Source organism: Mercenaria mercenaria, chromosome 7, assembly GCF_021730395.1.
Source record: "Mercenaria mercenaria strain notata chromosome 7, MADL_Memer_1, whole genome shotgun sequence".
Classification (NCBI taxonomy): Eukaryota; Metazoa; Mollusca; class Bivalvia; order Venerida; family Veneridae; genus Mercenaria; species Mercenaria mercenaria.
In genome coordinates this window covers 38855246-38875913 of record NC_069367.1, presented here as the reverse complement: position 1 = coordinate 38875913, position 20668 = coordinate 38855246, and the positions used below count along the sequence as shown (strand labels likewise).

Here is a 20668-nt window from a genome sequence, read left to right as displayed (position 1 = left end):
TCGTCGGGGGATAATAAAAACCTCAACTGGATTTAGTGGTGTTCAGACTTTATACGCTAGAGGTAGCAGGGTACACTTCGAATTTTGGCCCCCGTCAATATTTGTTATAAATAGAACTTCGTGATTTTGGATGTCTGTAAATTAAGGTGAGAGATAATGATTATTAATTCTTTAGAAAATTTATACAGCCGATACATGTAAAATTCTGATGTCAGTTGGAAAACTAACTGCTGGTAGCTTTGTATGATCAATGAGACACCTTTTCGTGGAAAAATTCAAATCACGGAAGGGTTCTGTGCTTGTTGATTGATACTCAGGAACATTTTCGCTATTTTTGTGAAAAAACGAGCTGGATGGGCCCCCATTCCGTTTATATCCTGACGTTCAGTAAGTAAAATGAGAAATGCAATAAAATCGGGCATTGTTCTTGCAGCGGGATTATTGCAGGCTGTTCAAAAAGTGCAAAATTGATGATTTTGGCATGCTATTTTTCATGGATGGTGTAAACCTTTCGTTTTGATAACTTTCTTTATTCTTGTGTGAGAATCCTGATCTTGCCATTAATTAAAAGCACAAAGCATGCACGCAATTTATAAAATGGCCACCCTGATTCTGCTCATAAGGGAAGTGCAATATTGCGACTCGCTACATTTGTACATGTAAGACCGTCCGTGCCCAAAATTTTCGCATCTAAGTGTACCCTGCTACCTAGAATGAGCAAAATGAACCAGTCTGATTTTTATCAAAGAGGGAAGACTCTTGAGAGCCTGGAACATAATTTTGTCCCATCAAAAATTGAATTGTTCCCCTTTTTCTTTGCAAAAGTACGTTTTTTAATAAAATAGACAGATGCACTTTAAAGGCATTTATATTCAACTAGTTATTTATGATGTTTATAGAAATGAGGATTCCTGCGTACGAGTAGTTATTGTGTAAAGTAAATTTATACTTGAATCGATTTTAGACGGCCGGTCCTAAAGTCCTACCTGAGGTAAGGGAATTCAGACGAAATGGAAACGGTCATTCATCCATCCAGATTCAGCTCAAAACAGCGGAAAAAGTAAACGGTTATGAGACACTTTTCTTCCCACCATTATTTTCGTCTGGCCACATGCTTTAAAAATATGCATGTGGTTTAGGTCAGTCATTTGCAGATAATACGGTACAGGTCGCGCAAGGCGTGCATTTTGGGCCATTTTTGCCTCAAACTTTAGTGACCTGAAACCTGCGTTTTACCTGTTTTATCACAGAAGCAACAGAATCGGCAGGCTGAAAATGTCATACAATGAAGTGCTAAGTCTATGCAATACATTCGCTCAACACTTGTCTTGAATTTATCAAAATTGGATTTTTCATGATTTTTTTTCGCACTGGTATCAGCGCAGATTTGTGTAATTTTCATATTAACTGTCCCTTGCCCCCATAAAACAACAAAAGTTGAAGTGTCGGCAATCTTTAGAAAACGGTAATTTACGCCAGATTATTTTATTTCATTTCATGTCAGATATACATTCTAATTATATCTGGTCTGGTATGTTTTATAGAGTAATTTACCGTACAAAGGTAGAAATTAATAGTTTTTCTTAAAGTTCGAAATGCGGTAGTTTCGTCCCAAAAACAACAAGAGGGCCAAGATGACTCTAGGTCGCTCACCTGAGAAATGCACCATAACAGTGTAAACATGTCTGACCTCGTGATTTCATGGAAACAAATATTCTGGCCAATTTTCATTAGGATTTGATCAAAAATGTGGTCTCTTAAGTTTAAACAAGTATTTTCTTTGATATGACCTAATGGCCTAGATTTTGACCCCAGATGACCCATATTCGAATTCCAACTAGATTTTATCAAGGCAGTCATTCTGACTAAATTTCATGAAGATCAGTTGAAAAATAATACCTCTATCGCATACACAAGGTTTTTCTTTGATTTGACCTAGTGACCTAGTTTTTGATTCAAGATGATCCATATTCAAATCAGCCTAGATTTCATCAAGGCAATCATTCTGACCAAATTCCATGAAGATCAACTGAAAAATACAGCCTCTCTCGCATACAAATTGTTTTTCTTTGATTTAACCTAGTGACCTAGTTTTTTACCTCAGATAATCCATATTCAAACTAGAACTGGATTTAATCACGGCAATTGTTCTGACCAAATTTCATGAAGATCAATTGAAAAATACAGCCTCTATTGCATACACAATGTTTTTCTTTGATTTGACCTAATGACCTACTTTTTGACCCAAGATAACCCATATTCAAACTCCACCTAGATTTTATATAGGCAATTATTCTGATCAAATTTCATGAAGATCAACTGAAAAATACAGCCTCCGCAGAACTTTCTAAATTTTGACTGTTATTCAGAAAACATACTAATGTAAAACATATTCAGTTTTAATAAAAAAAATTACGAATGGATATTTTTTTAATGCTGAGCGAAGCTATTTTTGTGGAAATTTTAAGTAAAAAGAAAACTCGTTTTTTGGCTCTCATTTTAATAAGCGAAAACGTAGAGCAATTCCGATTAAATCATCATTAAATAAAAATCTATTATAGTTAATTGTAAATGTGTAAATAAAAACTGGCGGCACTTTAGCTACCTACCCTATTTGTTTAGCATGTTACCAGAAACAAACCTTTTTTGCCTAACCTTAAGGGCCATATCTTCACATTCACGTCATTTTTTTTCAGCGTCGAAAAATGTTACTGTAGTAATGCTTAAGAAGTTCATATAGCTACAAAACGGCACGGTGAAACTTTCTGTTTTTTACTACATATTTACAGGATGTATTAGTGTAAAACATATTCAATTTTGGTAAAAAAATTACGGATGGATTTTTTTTAATGCTGAGCGAAACTATTTTTTGTGGAAAATTTAAGTAAAAAGAAAACTCGTTTTTTGGCTTTCATTTTATTACGCGAAAACGTAGAACAATTCCGATTAAATCATCGTCTGGAGTTTCATGTCAGCTTTCATTTCATGTATAATTTATGGGTTTACGTTTAAAAATATTGCCGGTACAACCCTTTCAAGGCAGATTTTGTCCACGTATATCTGACGTCAAAAGTGCGCGAAGTGGTCATGTTTGCGACGTCATGGAAACGTCACTGATGCACTAAACGTAAAAATATACACAGATCTAAATCAGAAATATCTTCCAGTTTTTGTTGGTACCAGTCAATAACGTGGGCTCTGAAAAAAAGTTATAGTGTGGTTCCTCCTTAACAATTAAAATAATAACAAGTTCGTTTCAGCTGATGTTCTCAGATATATTTCCTTGAACAAATATATTCTGAAGGTTATTTAAACAAATTTAACATGTCTTTAAAAAAAATATGGTTTTAATAAAAGATACAAATAGATTAATATTCTAGGTGCCTTGTGGTGTATTGGGGTGTCTTTGGATGTTTAGGGTGAAAAGACCTTCCGTACCAGAAGCCGACATATGACTGACTTTCCAAGCAGTCTGCCAGTAAGTTCGCAGTTTTTTGTGAATTTGTTGGTGTTGTTTAATGGCTTAGTTAAGTAAGTAAACCGTTTTTATTTGGCATTTCATTGATTACTGAGCCAATAAAAAGTTTGAATATGTCCATTTGCCGTAACATGATGCCTATCTACCAACTGATATGATCGAGTCATACCACTAGCAGTGGTATTACCACTGTTCCAGTCGTGGTTTGTTTCTATTCTTTTTTCATCAAATATCTCAGTTACATTGGTTACTTTCTATATGTCTTTGGTTACATATTCTGAACATAGGTAACTATCAATTTTGCAACTGTCTAAATACCTTTGGTTACATTCTATATGTTTAACATAGAAACATTTATTTATAATTATTAATCTTTGAGAATAATTACATTGAATAAAAGTTGGGGAAAATGTGTTGTTAATTTTCTTTAAATGTAATATGTACTGGAATGAGAAAAGAAAATATATAAAGAATGAAAATTATACATTATGTATCATACAATTTCATGTACCAAACTCTAAATTTCATTGGTTAGAAATATTTTTTTCAGTAAGCAAATTTTATATACTTTGGTTATATCACTAAATTTTGTTTATTGTTCTTTAAAGTTTCACTAATTCCTTTGTATAGGCAAAGAAGTATAAAATATTATTTTTATAGTTCTTTGGTATAGGGGACACATCAAAGACAATCCCCTGCCGAGTTAAAGTGATGTTTATTTAACTGATTTCACAGTTCAAAAGGAACTCCTACTGTTTTAAAACAGAAGTTAATGGTAATACCCACTAATCTCTTACATAATGTTATGTAATAATTGTACAGTACCCCAAAAATAGTGATTTGTGGCCCTCTTAAGTTGGTGGTTTATGGCCCTCTATCTGCAGGTGGATGTATCCAATAATAATTCTGAAAGGATTCCAGCTGCAGCCAATCACAGTCATAGTAGACTCTGTGCATAATTATCTTACTGCTTCTTAATAAAGTAATTGTTTGACATGTTATCTGGTACCACAAATCAATTTGTTGTTAGTGCTGGTTCGTATATCATATGCACTTAATTTAAATGTTCCAATCTAGAAGTTTTTAATACAATTGTCTTTTTATTTGGTATAAGTGCGCGCCTTATTGGAGCAAGATAGAAGAATAAAGATCAGTGACAGGTAAGCTTTTTTAATTATCATTTTTTAATGTATCTTAATTTTAGAAAATAAAAAAGGCTTATATTTAAATTGCAGAGCTACTCTGTCTCATTTCTTTCTATATTTATCCTGGTTTTACTATAAATTATTCCTTTTTAAAATGATACCTTTCGTTTTATCATTCTGAATCAAAGTATTGAGTCATATACATATAAAAAGACACAAACTACATCACTTTCTCATTTTACAGGGGGAAAGTTTTTAATGTTTGTTCAGATATTTTCAACTCAAATTATGATCAACACTAACTACAATTAACAAGAATTGTTCTTTATAAACAATGACATTTTTTGTGTCAAATACTCATTTAATTGTACGTTGTTCATAACTCGTGTAAAATAAATCTTATAAAAAATTACATCCATGGTCAATTATACCGGTATGTTTCAAGGTACTTCTGCACATTTCAAAAAAAAAAAAAAGAAGAAAAAGTGATGTCGTAACATCATTTATCGGTAAAACATAGATGCATACGGAAATGTAAATCAAGTTATGAATTAATCGAAACCTGTGAGTAAATTTGTTACAATGGAACTGTTTCTATATGTTTCTAAAGTTAAAATATAATATTAAAACATATTGCACGTTATAAATTCAAAATTCTATCATAAAATACGTGACATGTCCGCCTCCCATTTAATCGTGTTCAAATATCTCAAAAATAAGCACACGGACCTATATATTTTATTCCACCAAATTAAAGGTTGATCATGTGTTTATTTACATCTGTAAGTATTAGTAAAAAAGTAAGTATAAGCAAGTACGTAAGTAAGAAAAGACTTTATTTAATGAGGCAACACATTTGGTTTCCCAATCTTCCATGTGGGCCTCAACATAATCTGTGATAAGTTTCATCAATATCTACATTGTAGAAAAAGTTCTCATCGCGAAAGTTCTGAAAGTTATGGTTTTCCAATAGAACTGCATAGTGAAAAAGTGTGCGAGGACCAGTTCGAGTTAAATCAAACTACTAGTAGCATTTAGGAGTGACCTGTCGCTTTTATTAATAGATTTGAAAGGTTACTGGAATAAACCACTTCAGTAAAAGGGTACCCTTCCTTTTTATAACTTAATTTTATAATAAATATTAAACTGACTGCCTGTTTGACAATTAGACGCCATGGTGCAGTGGTAAGCGCGACGGCTCTAGAATCTAACTTTTGTGAGTTCGAATTCCAATGGAGATCATATCATCATTTTAAGATGTCTGTTAACAAAATATAAAATGAAAAATATATGTATATATAAAATAAAAGATAAATATTGATGTTAAACATGTATTTGAATTGCATTAACATTTTGCTATTTTCGCATATACCATATGTTTTTCAAATATCTTCTTGATTGTGAATTTATTCAACATGGCTAACATAGCTCTTGACAATTTGGTCATTCAACTTGCTGATGACACTAATTCGGAGGAAACCGACGCCTCCAGCGAGTGTGAGGATGCTCCATTGGACGCGTGTGTTTGAAATGTATTGAATGTATTGAAATGTTACGAATGAAATTAAAAACGAAATTGAAATGATGAAATAAAAAGAAATAAAAAAAAAACATATGAAAAATATAAATAAAACAAATTCAATCATAAAACAAATCGCCCTGTGAGGAATTCGAACCCACAGCCTCCTAATCGCAAAAGTTAATTTAAAAACAGTAATTATAGCAACTGAGCTACCGGTACATTTCAATCTGTATAGTATTTGAAATATTTTTATATTAATATCTTTCAACGGTCTGGAAAATCCAAACCTAAAAATAAAAGCGACAGATCACTCTCATAAGCTAAAATAAATCACTTACCGTGTTCTATTTTTATCCAGATAAACTTGATAGTAACCACGTGTATCTGTCGGCTGCTACAACTCGGCGGTATATATATATATACTGAAACGCGTTTAATAGTTAACATTAGGGATGTTAACCACGTATACTTTTTGTTAACATTAGGGATGTCAACGATAATCATATCTGATGTGATGATAGTTTACGTGCATTTAAATATTTTTTACTGGAGAAAGCGTTTTGTTATATTATACTTTAAAAGGACTCTAATATTTACATATGGAAAAACTGAAAGATTTTGGTAGACAGTGCTCTTACGAAGATCTAATTAATTAAAAAAACGTTGTTTTCAATTATCGCTAACATTGTTCCATATTCTGAGTATGAATTTGTGAAGTAGAAATCATGAAGTATTTAAATGAAATCGAGAATTCTTGACGTGGTATTTGTGAAATCATGAAATCGTGAATAATTAAATTCTTGAATTTTTGACCTGAACTACGGAAATCGTGAATTCATGAAGTTGTGAAATATTGAATAATTAAAATCTTGAATTAGTGAAATTCTGAAATATTGAAATCGAGAATTTTTTGAAATTGTGAATTACTGAAATATTGAATTATTGAATAATTGAAATATTGAATTTTCGACATGAAACATGGAAATCGTGAATAATTGAAATCGAGAATTTTTGAAATTGTGAATTACTGAAATATTGACTTACTGAAATCTTGATTTTTTGACATGAAATATGGAAATCGTAAATTTATGAAGTTGTGAATTATTGAATAATTGAAATGTTGAATTATTGAATAATTGAAATGTTGAATTTGTGAAATTGTGAATTATTGAAATGGAAATCGAGAATTCTTGAAATTATGAATTATTGAAATACTGAATTTGGAAATCGCGAATTAATGAAATTAAGGAACTCAAGAATTCACGAATTCATGAAATCATGAATTCACGACTTTTGTGTGAAATTTGGAAAATGTAAATTATTGAATTTGAAGAATTAACGATTTCAAGAAATCATGATTTTTGAGTGAAATTTAGAAATCGTGAATTTATGAATTGGCGTTGTAGAGAGGGTGGACGCCCGACACGCCCGGGTGGTGGCCATCCTGGTAAGGTCTGGTTTCCGAGCAGGGGTGGACTTTTGCGTTTTGTAAGGAACGCTCGAAAACGCTATATCGCCTCCAGCAGTTGATTGCCTGGCCGTTACTGTAGAAGAAACAGGGGTGCCATCGGGTGGGCGTTGTAGAGCGGGTAGACGCCCGACACGCCCGGGTGGTGGCCATCCTGGTTAAGGTCTGGTTTCCGAGCAGGGGTGGACTTTTGCGTTTGGTATTCTATATAAATGATGCAATCGGGCTGGTCAGGTGTGAATCTATAAATACTATAGTATCCTGGATTCCCACTTAATAATGCGAGCAGCGAAGGTTGTAGTCACAAATTTGCTAAAACTTTCAATGTTAAACGTTCAAATAATGTTTACCCAACTTTCTCATTTTTATATCGTCTTTTATTAACCTTTAGCCTGCTGGCGGCAAATGTTTCAGCCTTTGCGACCAGTGCAGACTAAGATCAGCTTGCACTTCCGTGCAGTCTGACCGTGGTCTACACTGTTCGCCATTCAGTCAATATCTTTTTTGGTAAGCATCCCCTTTTAACAGTTAATGGTACTGTCCAAATTAAAATATGAACAAATTCATTATAGAAATTTAGCAGGGTAAGGGTTAAAGTAACAAATATTGTACTTTCCGTAGAACAAATGCAGTAACCATGTAAGTTAAATATAGTATCAAATATTGGATTTTCCTATTTAAATATAGTATCAAATATTAGATTTTCCTATTTAAATATAGCACAATTCACTCCTCAAACGTTCGCCAATTTAATTGATGCTTAATAAACTATATAGGAAAACGTAAATAAAGACATTTCACACATTAAACTTTGTTTAACATGACTATGAGACCCCATTTGAACAAGATATAGGTTGAATTTTGCATTTGCTTATTTCTAAATTAGAGTATTTTTCATTTATTTATTTGACACAGTTTCAAAGATAATTCAATATACACGGGTATGAAAAATGTGCCGCACTGAAATGAAGGCATCGCGCTTCCGACGGCGCAGGCATTGCGCAGGATGTTTACAAAAATAACGAGTAAGGTGAGTAAAATTGAATGTTTTTGGTTATTGTCTTTTTACAGTAAAAACTTTTTAGAAATCGGGGAATGCAGCGGGATGTAGTTGCGTCTTGCCGACAAATCCATGCCCAGTTTGTGAAAAAATATGTAATATTGTTATTTTGCGTGTGTTTTACATCGGATACAGTAACGTGAAAATTACAAAAGTTAGATACTCGGTCAGATTTTAACAGAATATCCTTGAAGGCATCTACTACAACATCACCCATCTTTGATTTTAATGGACGTAGCCAAACGTACTTGGAGAACGCATCGATGACCAGTAAGATGTATTTATATCCCTCGTTCCGCTTTGCATATTTCTGCATGTCGGACAAATCAGTCATCCATAAGTCATCTATTCCAGCTCTCACCACATGGTTTCTTTGAAATCGTCTTCTCACAGGTTTATGAAGGCTTTATGCTTCTTGGTTGTGTAGGGATTTTCTGATTCTGTGCATTCCAATATTGTATCTGCCTTCATCCTTTACCGCTTTATACAGTTTTTGCGGTCCAGAGGAACTCGCTGGATGTTTAGGATCAAAGTAAATTGTTTTCAAATATTTCTCCCATGGAGCTATGTCTGTTCTATTCAAACGTTGCTTCACAAATGAACTACATACAAAATACTGTCAATATTTATACAGTTTCAGAGCCACTTTCCTCATCATCTTCACTTTCTTCTCCTTCCTCGTCTGAGAACTCGATATCTTTTATTCTACACTGCCGCTTATGTGGCTCGATACCAATGGTGTGAAAATATTCATATTTTTCAAGGTTAACAAATTATTTTTGCACAGATTTTGTTGCCGAGGTTGTAAGGTTGTAAAATAGAACTTTCATTTTATGAAGGTAAGAACTTTCCTAAATCCTTATCTTCTGGCAAAAATAATCACTAATATTGTACACGGTCTTTATATCGGTTAAGCTCGCCAGCCCCCCCCCCCCCCCCCCCCACCACCATTTATGGAAATACCGGAAGACGGGATTTATCCTATAATGTCGATATGGTCAATAGGTAAATCTAATCAAATAAGCGAAATCTAGACATAAAATTTAAACTAATGAATATCTTTTAAAATCCTTTTAAGCTTTTATCAAAAGTATATACATGTATCTACGTGTGCAAAGAAAAAAATATTTATATTTAGGGTGGTTTTGAAGCGAAAAACGTATACGGGTCTTGATTTTGCCGATTCTACATGCGCAGAAATCTCAAGTGACAGGTAAAATCAAGGCATAAAATTTAAAGTGATGGACATTTTTTTTTTGAAAATCCTTTTAAGATTTTATTAAGAATATATTTTTACGTGTGCATGTCAATTTTCAGGAAAAAATATTTATATTTAGTATGATTAATAAACGAAAAACTTATTCGGATGTTGATTTCGTCCGATTTTATATGCGCTGAAATTTCAACTGAGAGGCAAAATCAAATCTTAAAATTTTAAGGAATGAATATTTAAAAAAAATCCTTTTGAGCTTTTATTAGGAATATATTTCTACGTGCCCATTTTAAGTTTCAAGAAAAAATAATAATATTTAGTGTGATTTTGAAAAGAAAGCGTATGCGGGTCTTGAATTCCCCTGATTTTGTATGCGCAGAAATCTCAAGTGTTGGGCAAAATCAAGACATATAATCTAAAGTAATGAATATTTTTAAAAATCCTTTCGAGCTTTTATTAGGAATATATTTCTACGTGTCCATGTTAAGTTTCAAGAAAAAATATTTATATTTAGCATGGTTTTGAAAAGAAAATCCTATGGGAGTGTTGATTTCGTCCTATTCTGCGCGGAAACAAAATCAAATCGTAAAATTAAACGCGGCTGATACATAAATCCCGTTATTTTCGTTAATAAAAGAATAATTTATAAATGATGATTATTTCGTTATTGTGAGATAAAAATCACTCATTTTTCATAAGAAGACATGTACTAATATAGTATTTAAGAAATTAAAAAAAGAATTTTAGAAAATAAAGAAATTTAGACAAATATGGCTAATTTTCGTAAAAAAAATCTTATTTTCGCGAAAATAACCTTATTGTAACATTTTAATTGGTAATTAAGCGCAATTACATTTTGAAATTGCTCAATTATCTATAGATTAAAGCTTAATTATAATAATGACGACATTCTTAGATGTTTTCAGGCATATCATTGAATGGGGTCGAAATGTCCAAGGAGTTGGGGTTGAAATGTCTTGGGGCTCGAATTGAAATGTCTTGGGGTCAAATTGTCTTGCTAGCAGTATTGTCACTGTTTTCTTTATTTGTCACATATGTCGTCGGAAAATGGAAACGATAAAAGATGTCGGATATTGGCTTGATGCCAATGGATTAGGGAATTATAGGGATAAATTTGAAGGTGTATTTATTATCATTATACATAAAAGTAGTAACTTTTGGCGGAGTTTGTTTTCTGCCATTCGCATTCTCCGGGATCTTTGGAATATCCCGAATGACCCATAGTGAATCAAGCGTTTTGTAGGAATTATGATGGAAAAGTCTGCAATATTACTTGCATCAATATCCTAGCTGGGTATGTGAATATTGTAATTTACGATGATTCCGAGTCATGGCTTGGTGATGATCATTGATGTGTAAAAGCAGTCCAGTTAACTCTGACATGAGTTATTGTTTTCGCTTTGTGTGTGCCCCACTAAATAGCGAGTTTTCGCCCCGAGACCCACCGAGCGAAAAAAAGAAAAAGAAAAAAAAAAAGAAAAAAAAGAGAATTAACAAGTTAAAATCATGGGGACTATCTAGCGGGGCGCGGAAGAAAGATATGATAACTAGCTTGGTCGTGGGGCGAGATCTAGTAACTGAAATTTCGGGGGTGGGGGGAAACACGATATTTAAGCAGCGATAATTATTCTGTTTTCGCCCCGCGCCCCCGGCATACCAGTTACTAAATCTCGTCCCACGACATGGATTATTATCGTGTTTTCACTCCAAGCCCCCTCTAAATAGTGAGTTTTCGCACCGCACCATTTCAAATAGTTTATACTTGTGTTTTCGCTCTGCGGGTCGCGTTTCGAAAACGCGAATGGCAGAAATCAGCCACCATACAGGAGAGTAATGCAGTCCGCAAGGTGACCCGGGTTTTTTTTGACATTTGATGCCCTATGGGGGACTGCAGTAGCTTTGCATGGTTAGTATCAGATGCCTGCACTTTCTTACATACCTAATGTGCATATGTGTATTTGCACACAAACTACAAGTAATGAAATCCTGAGGTATCTATTACAGCTTACTAAATTTCTGCAGTTAATTGTCAAAAAGTGATATATACTACAATACAGTACAGTGACATTAAAGTGGACGTAAGTCTAACGTTGCTTCTGTATTCATTTTGATAAATTTAGACAAGGAGGTATAACTTGTAGTCAAAGTATACATTTATTAGATCTAGCTAATGTTTATAAATAGTGGATACTCATCATATTGCTGAGAGTTTTTGGAATTACCTTATCTTTTTATGCATTTTATCATTTATATACTACTTTGCTTTATCAGTATATTTACATAAGGTACATGTAGGCTTAAACAATTTAGTCTTTTGTTTTAATATTGATATATAGAAAATGTATCTGTTTCTGAAGGATTACATACATATGTAATATTTTGTATTTAAATACATGTCACTGTTGCTATGGGATCACTTCTTGTAGTGTAAAGAAACACACTTACTCTTGTAAGAATTCTAGGTTCAAGTCCTAGCAATAAGCCCTTTGCACATTGACAAATCTTTATATGTACATAAACAGCAAAGCAGTTCTCTAGCCTGACTTAAATATGCAGTTTTACTTTTTTAAGCAGAATTAGTAATTATTCATATAAATAAACATTTCAGTTTCCTACTAAATTTACAGTTTTTATCCCTGACAAGATATCGCATAGAAATAGATTGACTGATATGAATTAATACTGACAGAGCAGAAGGATCCAGTTACTTATGCAGAAAAAATAGCTAAGTCATAAATACTTGTGGGGGACTAATAATTGTCATGGACTACATAGTTGTGTAATTAATTTCTAACAAGTCAATAACAATACCATTATTTTTGTCTTCCATAAAATTAATTTGTATCCATGGTTTCTGGTCCCCCTTAATACATTGACACAAAAGTTCAAAGTATTAAGTATTATCAAGTCAGGGGTGTCATTGGATGACATCCAACTCATTATTGCCAGACTTTGGACATATATAGTGAGTCATCATAAAAAAATGCGGCGTCCACAGACTTTGTCCGGAGCATATCTTCTTCATGCATGCAGGAATTTTGATGGAATTTGGCACAGTTGTTCACAATCATGAGGCGGAATGTCATGTGCAAGAACCAGGTCCCTAGGTCTAAGCTCAAGGTCACACTTAGAGGTCAAAGGTCAGATTCAAGAATGACTTTGTCCGGAGCATCTCTTCTTCATGTATGGAGGGATTTTAATGAAACTTGGCACAAATTGTTCACCACCACGAGACGGAGTGTCATGCAAAAGAACCAGATCCCTAGGTCTAAGGTCAATGTCACACTTAGAGACCAAAGGTCAGATACAAGAATGACTTTGTCCGATGCATTTCTTCTTCATGCATGGAGGGATTTTGATGTCATTTGGCACAAGTGTACATCATGAGACGAAGTGTCATGCGCAGGTCCCTTCTATAGAATTACTTCCCTTTGTTGTTACTACAAATAGCTTATATTATAACTTTTTCATTACTTAATCGAGACCACTTTTTTGTAGTACAACATGCATGTTACATCCAATTTTGAGGTGTATTTTGACATATCTCTACCTGGTAGGATTTTTGTGTGGTCTTGCATTTTTTTTTAAGATTAACTTGCCTTATATAATCATACAACCAATTCTCCAACAGAAACCTTTCTTTTAATAAACTCTTGACGGGCGTATTTGTGACTTTCGCGCCCTTGTTACAAAATAAGTTACTTTCACACTTCTGTTTCTTCTTACCCTTCACTTTTGCTTACATTTTTGGTGGCTGCTGCCACCAGTGTTAAAAAGAATACTCTGTTTGAGAAATCTTGTCAGTTCTTAAGACCATCCTAACAACGCAACCAAAAATAGATCCAGGCTTTCCAGGGAAATAATTATCTACACAACGTGTAGAATATGCAATGCTACAATATATGCCTTAATACCATTTTTAATGTAAATTCGGCAACTAAAATCAATACAAACTGAAGCCAACGTTTTAATTAAAACAACCACGTGTATGAATACAAATATGCAAATTTATGATCACGTGAATAAACGTTGATCTCATGTCACCTGAACTGAGCGATGATTAGCTATTGCATAGTACTGCCCTAAAGGTCACGCAGCTTATAACGTAAAAAAGGTAGAAACCTAGCCGGGAATCCAGACTGACAATTCAAACATGTTTCCTAACCGCATTGTCATGCATGATCACATGTATAACTCCCAAAATATAAGACTGTATTTGATAAAGAACGATGACTTCTAATAGCAATTATCTACAGATTATATACATATACAGATAATCCACGGCTTAAAATAGAAACGGAATTTCCGGTCCACAGACAATACCAGTTTGTACCTACCATAGCTTTTCCAGCAAGTTGTAACAATTTTCAAATATGTCAGAATAAACTTTAATGTTCGTCAATCATAAGCTATCAAATTATAAGATATTATATTAATGCAACCCTAGTGATCTAAGAATGTTACCGGATTTTAGACAGTATTGTCTCGTTGTCGTTTCAAACACTGGAAAACATGACCAGATGTTAATTAGGCTATTTATAGAAAATCGATAATCAGCAGTGATACGGATTTCCTCAGGCGTTGCTACTGCCAATTAACACTAATTAGAGCACTAATTTAGTAAGATGATTTATGAACAGAACAGAACAGGACAGTAATTTATTGATATAACTTGAACATGTACAGTTCATCGTTATATTAATTAAGAACAAAATATAATTAAACATGCTTTGCAATACGAGAGTGAACAAAACAAAAGAATATTCAGTTAAAATTCATTCAATATTGTTTGCAATGTGACCTGCCATGAGAATCAAAGACATGTATGTTTTCTAAATAATATTCCTTCACAGATAATCTTCATTCAGCAAATGTACAACATAAGATACTATATTAATGCACAGATACACATGTATTCGGTACAGTTTCGTCTAACAAAACACGAATTATCAACGGGCGCAGCGATGATATTAATACTCGCCTTTTTGAGACTGTATCAAGCCATCGGATAACAGATTTGACCAACTTAAAAACTGAATTGTTTTAAGACAGATTCTGCTCACTTCAGTCGCGCCAAGAGTAAACCAACATAGTGCATTTGTGACCAGCATGGACCTGCGGATCCGCACAGTCTGGTCAGGATCCATGCTGTTCGCTAACGGTTTCTCTAGTTGCAACAGGCTTTGAAAGCGAACAGCATGGATCCTGACCAGACTGCACGGATGCACAGGCTGGTCTGGACCCATGCTGGTCGCAAACGCACTATGTTGGATTTCTCATGGTGCGGCTCAAAATATCTGGACTGATACAAATATGTATAAAAATTAAAACGGTTTCGTTTCGCCAGTTACATAATTTAATTTTCGATTTTTTTCATGATCTAACTAAAGTTGTAAGTTTGTCTGACATAAATGTCCAACATTTTTGTCGAAGCCTGCTGTTATGTCTAGCGGACTTTTGAGTTTAACAGATGGAGTGATAATTAATGCGCCTCTTAAATACACTGGCTGCAGAACTGAAATTCTGAGGTGCATTTGTGGTGCATGTTTTGTGCTGTTTTCTTCCACAAAAATTTCATGAAAACCAAAGTTATCCGATAAGGACTAAATCAGTGTGTATTTTATTAATGACAGGCACTGTCCAAACGCTTTAGAAAGAAATCTTAAAAGCTGAATGGTTTGTAGAAAAAGCTTATATTATTTATTTACAGTAAAATAATTTAAGTTGTTGTTTTCGTCACAAATAATCAAAAAGGATCAAAATTATTTGTTAAAGACAGAATCAGTGTGTATGTAAACAATGACTGGCAATGAAAAAAGGATTAATTTTGGAACCAAAGCTGAATATTTTGCCCTCCCCCCTCCCCCCCCCCCCCCCCCCCCCCCCCCCCCCCCCCCAAAAAAAAAAAAAAAAGTTCTTCTGGTTTAAATTAAGAATTCTTCAAATGTCACTTTCTTTGTAATATTTTACACATTGATTAGCAGCCACCATCAGCGCTTTGAGCGCTTTGATTAATACCTGTCACATAGTGATAAGATTAGCTATTGTGACCGTTTGATGTCCATATTAAGTCGTGTCTCCATCAACAATTTCTAAAAGGACCTTGATCTTACTCTTTCATGGGCCCAGGGTCAAAATTGGACTTTTTCTACAAACCATAAGGCTTAGAGCTTAAATCGCTACAATTCTCTTGATTGCCGTGCAATCTCATTTGCTGCATTTGCAGCAAATTTGTTACTTGTGTATATGGGTTTAAGTTCTAAATAGTTACACTGTTTATGTAAACCTCGTTACGATCACCAAAAGAATATTTTTACTACAAGTTAATTGAATTGGATAACGAAAACTTTTATCTGACATAAAGCGCGCGAACATCAATAACGTTTATGATAAACGACTACTGTAACTGTTAAATAAACGTATGGTGATTCTGTTAAACTCTAACAACTCGTGTATTACTTAAATTGTAAAAATATTGCTGTCAGGATTAAATCTAGCCACGCGCCAAATATAAGGACATCGGACATTATGCTAGGGATTTTGCCCTAAGTTCAATGCTATTTCTTGACTTCAATAGCTGATACAATGTAGTTTTATATAATGGCTTCAAATACTGATAAAAAAGTAATATTCCTATCAAACTGTCACAAAAAATAATTTTATTTCATATTCGTTTTCTTGAAATTCTAACAGTTTGTAACTAAGGGTCATATTTTTGAAAAAATTAATATGTGTATTTTAGTTAAAATAAGGATTGGCATTTAAGGTATGTCTACTATGAAATATTTTAACACATTAAATAAACTTATACCATGCAGATTATCAGTTTTATTGACATTTTAAAAAATAAACGAAAAGGAAAAAATAAAAGTGGAACAAAACTTTTGGTCCGTCCCATAATTGTACTTTAGTTATTTCTACCCGAGTGCCCATGATAACAGATGCATTGATCATAGCCTATTGTTTGTTTTCTATACATCTATTTCTATACTGTTTTTATACATGTACAATACTGACCGGGCATTATGTGGAGGATTATTATTGAATTCATGCAGTGGTGTAGCTGGCCATGCATTGGCGTAGTTGGCCTTTTTCAGTTGAAGCGGAGGGGTGCAGGAGACTGCCTATTACACTGTTGGTTCAGGGGTGCCTTACTTTTAGCATTTTATATCAGTGGAACAAACCTTCACTAGCTAGTATCAACATTTATGTTGATATATCCTTGGGTTTTTGTGTTAGTTCTTTGAGGTCCTTACTAGTATTTCGGTTAGCTTCGAAATAAGTTTCAGACGTGTGAGCGAATTGATGTTAATTCTGGGGGGGGGGGGGTCTGGGCGAGTCAATACTAGTTCTATGGGCGTCAGTGTTAGTTCTGGAAGCAACGGGGTCAGTTATGGAGTTGGTGTCTGGTGTAGTTCTGTTAGAGTATAGGATGCTGGATCGAATAAAAGCAAATGTTGTTCTTAAAATACATTCTAGGTTCCCTTCGATTGTGTCCCACAAAATGTAAAAATTTTGCACGGAAATGGCACCGTACTATTCCCATAGAAGTTTCGTCTATATCTCTTTGTCATGTTTACGTTGAAGACACATATATATGTAATATGTCTAAGCCACTTGCTTGGTTCTTGACTTACGACAGACGCAGTTGTCTCAGTCCTGATGACACTCAATTGACGGACTTAGACTGTCAAGAGGTAACAGATCTGATTGAAAAATTCATAAGTTAAACTTATAAGTATCAGTCTGCTTTCTAGATTGACTTTCTATGTTCGCTATTTATTTAGTTTAGTGTTTTCTATGCTTGCAATATTTACAAAAATGAATAAAGCTGTAGCTATGTAATGTTTAGGAAACACATGCAATAAGTGGCAAATATTTATGTAAAATTGATTTGCTGACACCCTGTACGTAGTTTTTTCAATTTTAAACACTTTCCCCCCTGTGACCAAGTACCAATTTTGCAGCATATGTATATAATAATTATTTACAAAGGCATGTGAAATATTTTGTTGTGTCACTGAGGTGGGGGAAGATGTTTCAAACGTAGAAATGATTTATGTTCATATTTTAATAGAAAAGAGAATGACAAATGTCTACAAAGTCTTCTTTTTGTTCATAAACTTGTAAAATGAAGTCGCATTTATCAAGAAATGGTCTTCAACTATTGTTACTATGCACTTTCAGAAGTCTAGCCCTATGTCACTTTTTCCTTAATTGGAAAGGCAATCTGAATAGGAAAATGTCCGAGGTCCTTTATAGTACACATGGATAATAAGGAAAGTATAAAAAGAGATCATTTGCATTACGGCTTTTCCTTCTTTATCAATGTTATTTTCTTCTAACATTGTTTGAAAAGAAATTACATATCTATTACTATTAATATTGCATTTTCCTGTAAAATCAATTCTGTCAAAGCTTTTATCAAATATAATTCATCATTTATTTCAGACATAATTCGACATGACTTACCACTGTGAAACATGTGGAGTTACATTTCAAAAGCTAAGCCAGCTTTTACAACATCGACGGACAGAAAATCACTGGCCAAAGTTTCCATGTCCAAACTGCAAGAAAACGTTTAAAGGGATTTACATAGCGGTGAAAACAGCCATCATTGTCCGGATTGTTTACGAGTGTTTACTCGACGTGGAGCCTTAGATGATCATTTTGATAGGTTTCATAACCAGACTGGAGGTGCACAAAAAAGGTCCTCTACAAATACCGATGAAGGTCCGCTTGTAAAGAAGCTTAGGAAGGACGATGATCCTAAACAGTTTTATAGTGTAAGGAAAATTAGAGAGCAGAAAATAGAAAAGTTTAAGACAACTGGTTCCACATACAAGGTCAACTTTAAAAATATTGAGGTGACTGAAGATGTGCTACTCACACTGAAAAGAATATTCAAAGCCATATTTGAAGACATCACCAAGGGAGCTAAGTCAAAGGATTTAGTAAGATTAGTTGTGGAGTGTCCATCCCTGTACTTAGCTACCTATGGTATATGCTACCTATTCATGGAAAAAATTCACAATAGAAGACGCCATGATGTTCTTAGTCCATGGAAGAATGTGGATTTTGGAGGATGTCATTGAGAACATTACCATACAGTACCTTCTCTATAATTACAACTTCACAAGACCTGATGTTCTTCCTGAAATGTGGATGGAGGATTGAAATTCACAAGTACTACAATTACAATCATGTGTATCAAACATTAAGTATAAATACACAGGACCTGACACAGAGAAAAAGTTATATTTGTACTACCACGATGACCATTATGATGTTATAACGAGTATGGCAGCCTTCGTATCAAGAAATTATTACTGTAAAAAGTGTTGCAAAGGGTACAACACCAAAGACGATCACAAATGTAACAATATTTGTCATGCCTGTAGGAAAATTTATGGGTTCTTAGACGAGGATAGGATTCTCTGCAATAACTGTAATATATATTTCTATGGAGCAGAATGTTTTGACCTTCACCATCGTGTTACGACTAAAGGAAATTCCACATGCAAAATTATATACCGATGTAAAGATTGCAGTAGGACGGTTAACACAAAATTAACTAAAAGCCAACACATTTGTGGAAATTCATATTGCGACATTTGCAAAGATTTCTTTGAAGAAGGACATTTGTGTTACATGATGCCAGAAGAACGTAAAACAGTTGCTGGTCTAATTTCTGTAGAGGAAGAAATAATTGATCAAATAGAAAACGCAAAATCGTTCATCTTTTTTAACTTTGAGTGCACGCAGGACGAGATAGTTCAGTGCAAAGAGGGATACAACCCAGATGTCTTCGGAAAATGCCAAAATTGTTTGAAAGATACTTGTGGTGTCTATGACAATAAGCCCAAGTTATGTGTCGCTTAGAAAGTTTGCACAGTTTGCATGGATAAAAATGACGAATGTGAAAATTGCGATCCAAGAGAAGTCATCTTTAATGGAGAAAACACCCTTAACGAGTTTTGTCATTGGCTGTTCTCAGAAGACAATTATAAACCCACGGTATTATGCCATAATTTTCAAGGCTATGACTCTTATTCTATACTTCAGTACTTATATATAAATGCTGTACAGCCAAAGGTTATACCAAATGGAGCTAAAATCATGTGTCTTACGGTACCTTCTTGTAAAGTAAAAATGATAGATTCGATTAATTTTCTACCAATGGCTTTGGCAAAATTACCAGACATGTTTGGGTTCAACGAGTTGAAGAAAGGATACTGTCCACATTTGTTCGACCGAAAGAAAAATCAGAATGCGACACTTAAAGGGTTGCCTGACATTTCATATAATAACCCAACTACCTTCATTCAGAAACCATTGCATTGATACCACACCATGGATACAAACCTGAGCGAAAACAGTCAATAAAAGCGCTTCAATGGATAAAACATATTGCCCATACTGAAGGAAGAAACATTCAACATGCAAGGAATGAGGGTGAGAAAGCTATTGGACAGTATCTTATTGACGGATACTATGAAACAGAGGAAGGTGAAAAGGTTGTATTAGAATTTCATGGCGATTTCTAGCACGGGAATCCTACCAAAACCGCTCGGCCTACTATCAATTCTGTAAATCAAATGACAATGGGCGATCTGTACGACAAAATAGTAGAAAAAAGAAAGTACCTGGAAAATGAAGGCTATACTTACAAATGCATATGGGAATCAGACTTTGACAAACTGTTAAAAGAAGACCAACATATGAAAACTTTTGTAGGCCAGCTGGATATAGTTACACCCT

General features: G+C 34.1%; 1 protein-coding gene and 1 long non-coding RNA gene across 2 annotated transcripts in view; one reads left to right on the top strand and one right to left on the bottom strand.

The window, feature by feature from the left end:
• The window catches only part of LOC123554346 (uncharacterized), a 91562-nt gene that overhangs the window by 56356 nt on the left and 14538 nt on the right, over positions 1-20668 (bottom strand). The gene's annotated exons all lie outside the window — the stretch shown is intronic.
• On the top strand, positions 6615-18883 carry LOC128558544 (uncharacterized). The gene is made up of 3 exons (XR_008371696.1): positions 6615-7847; positions 8529-8643; positions 18359-18883. It is a non-coding gene; the product is annotated as an uncharacterized LOC128558544 (long non-coding RNA).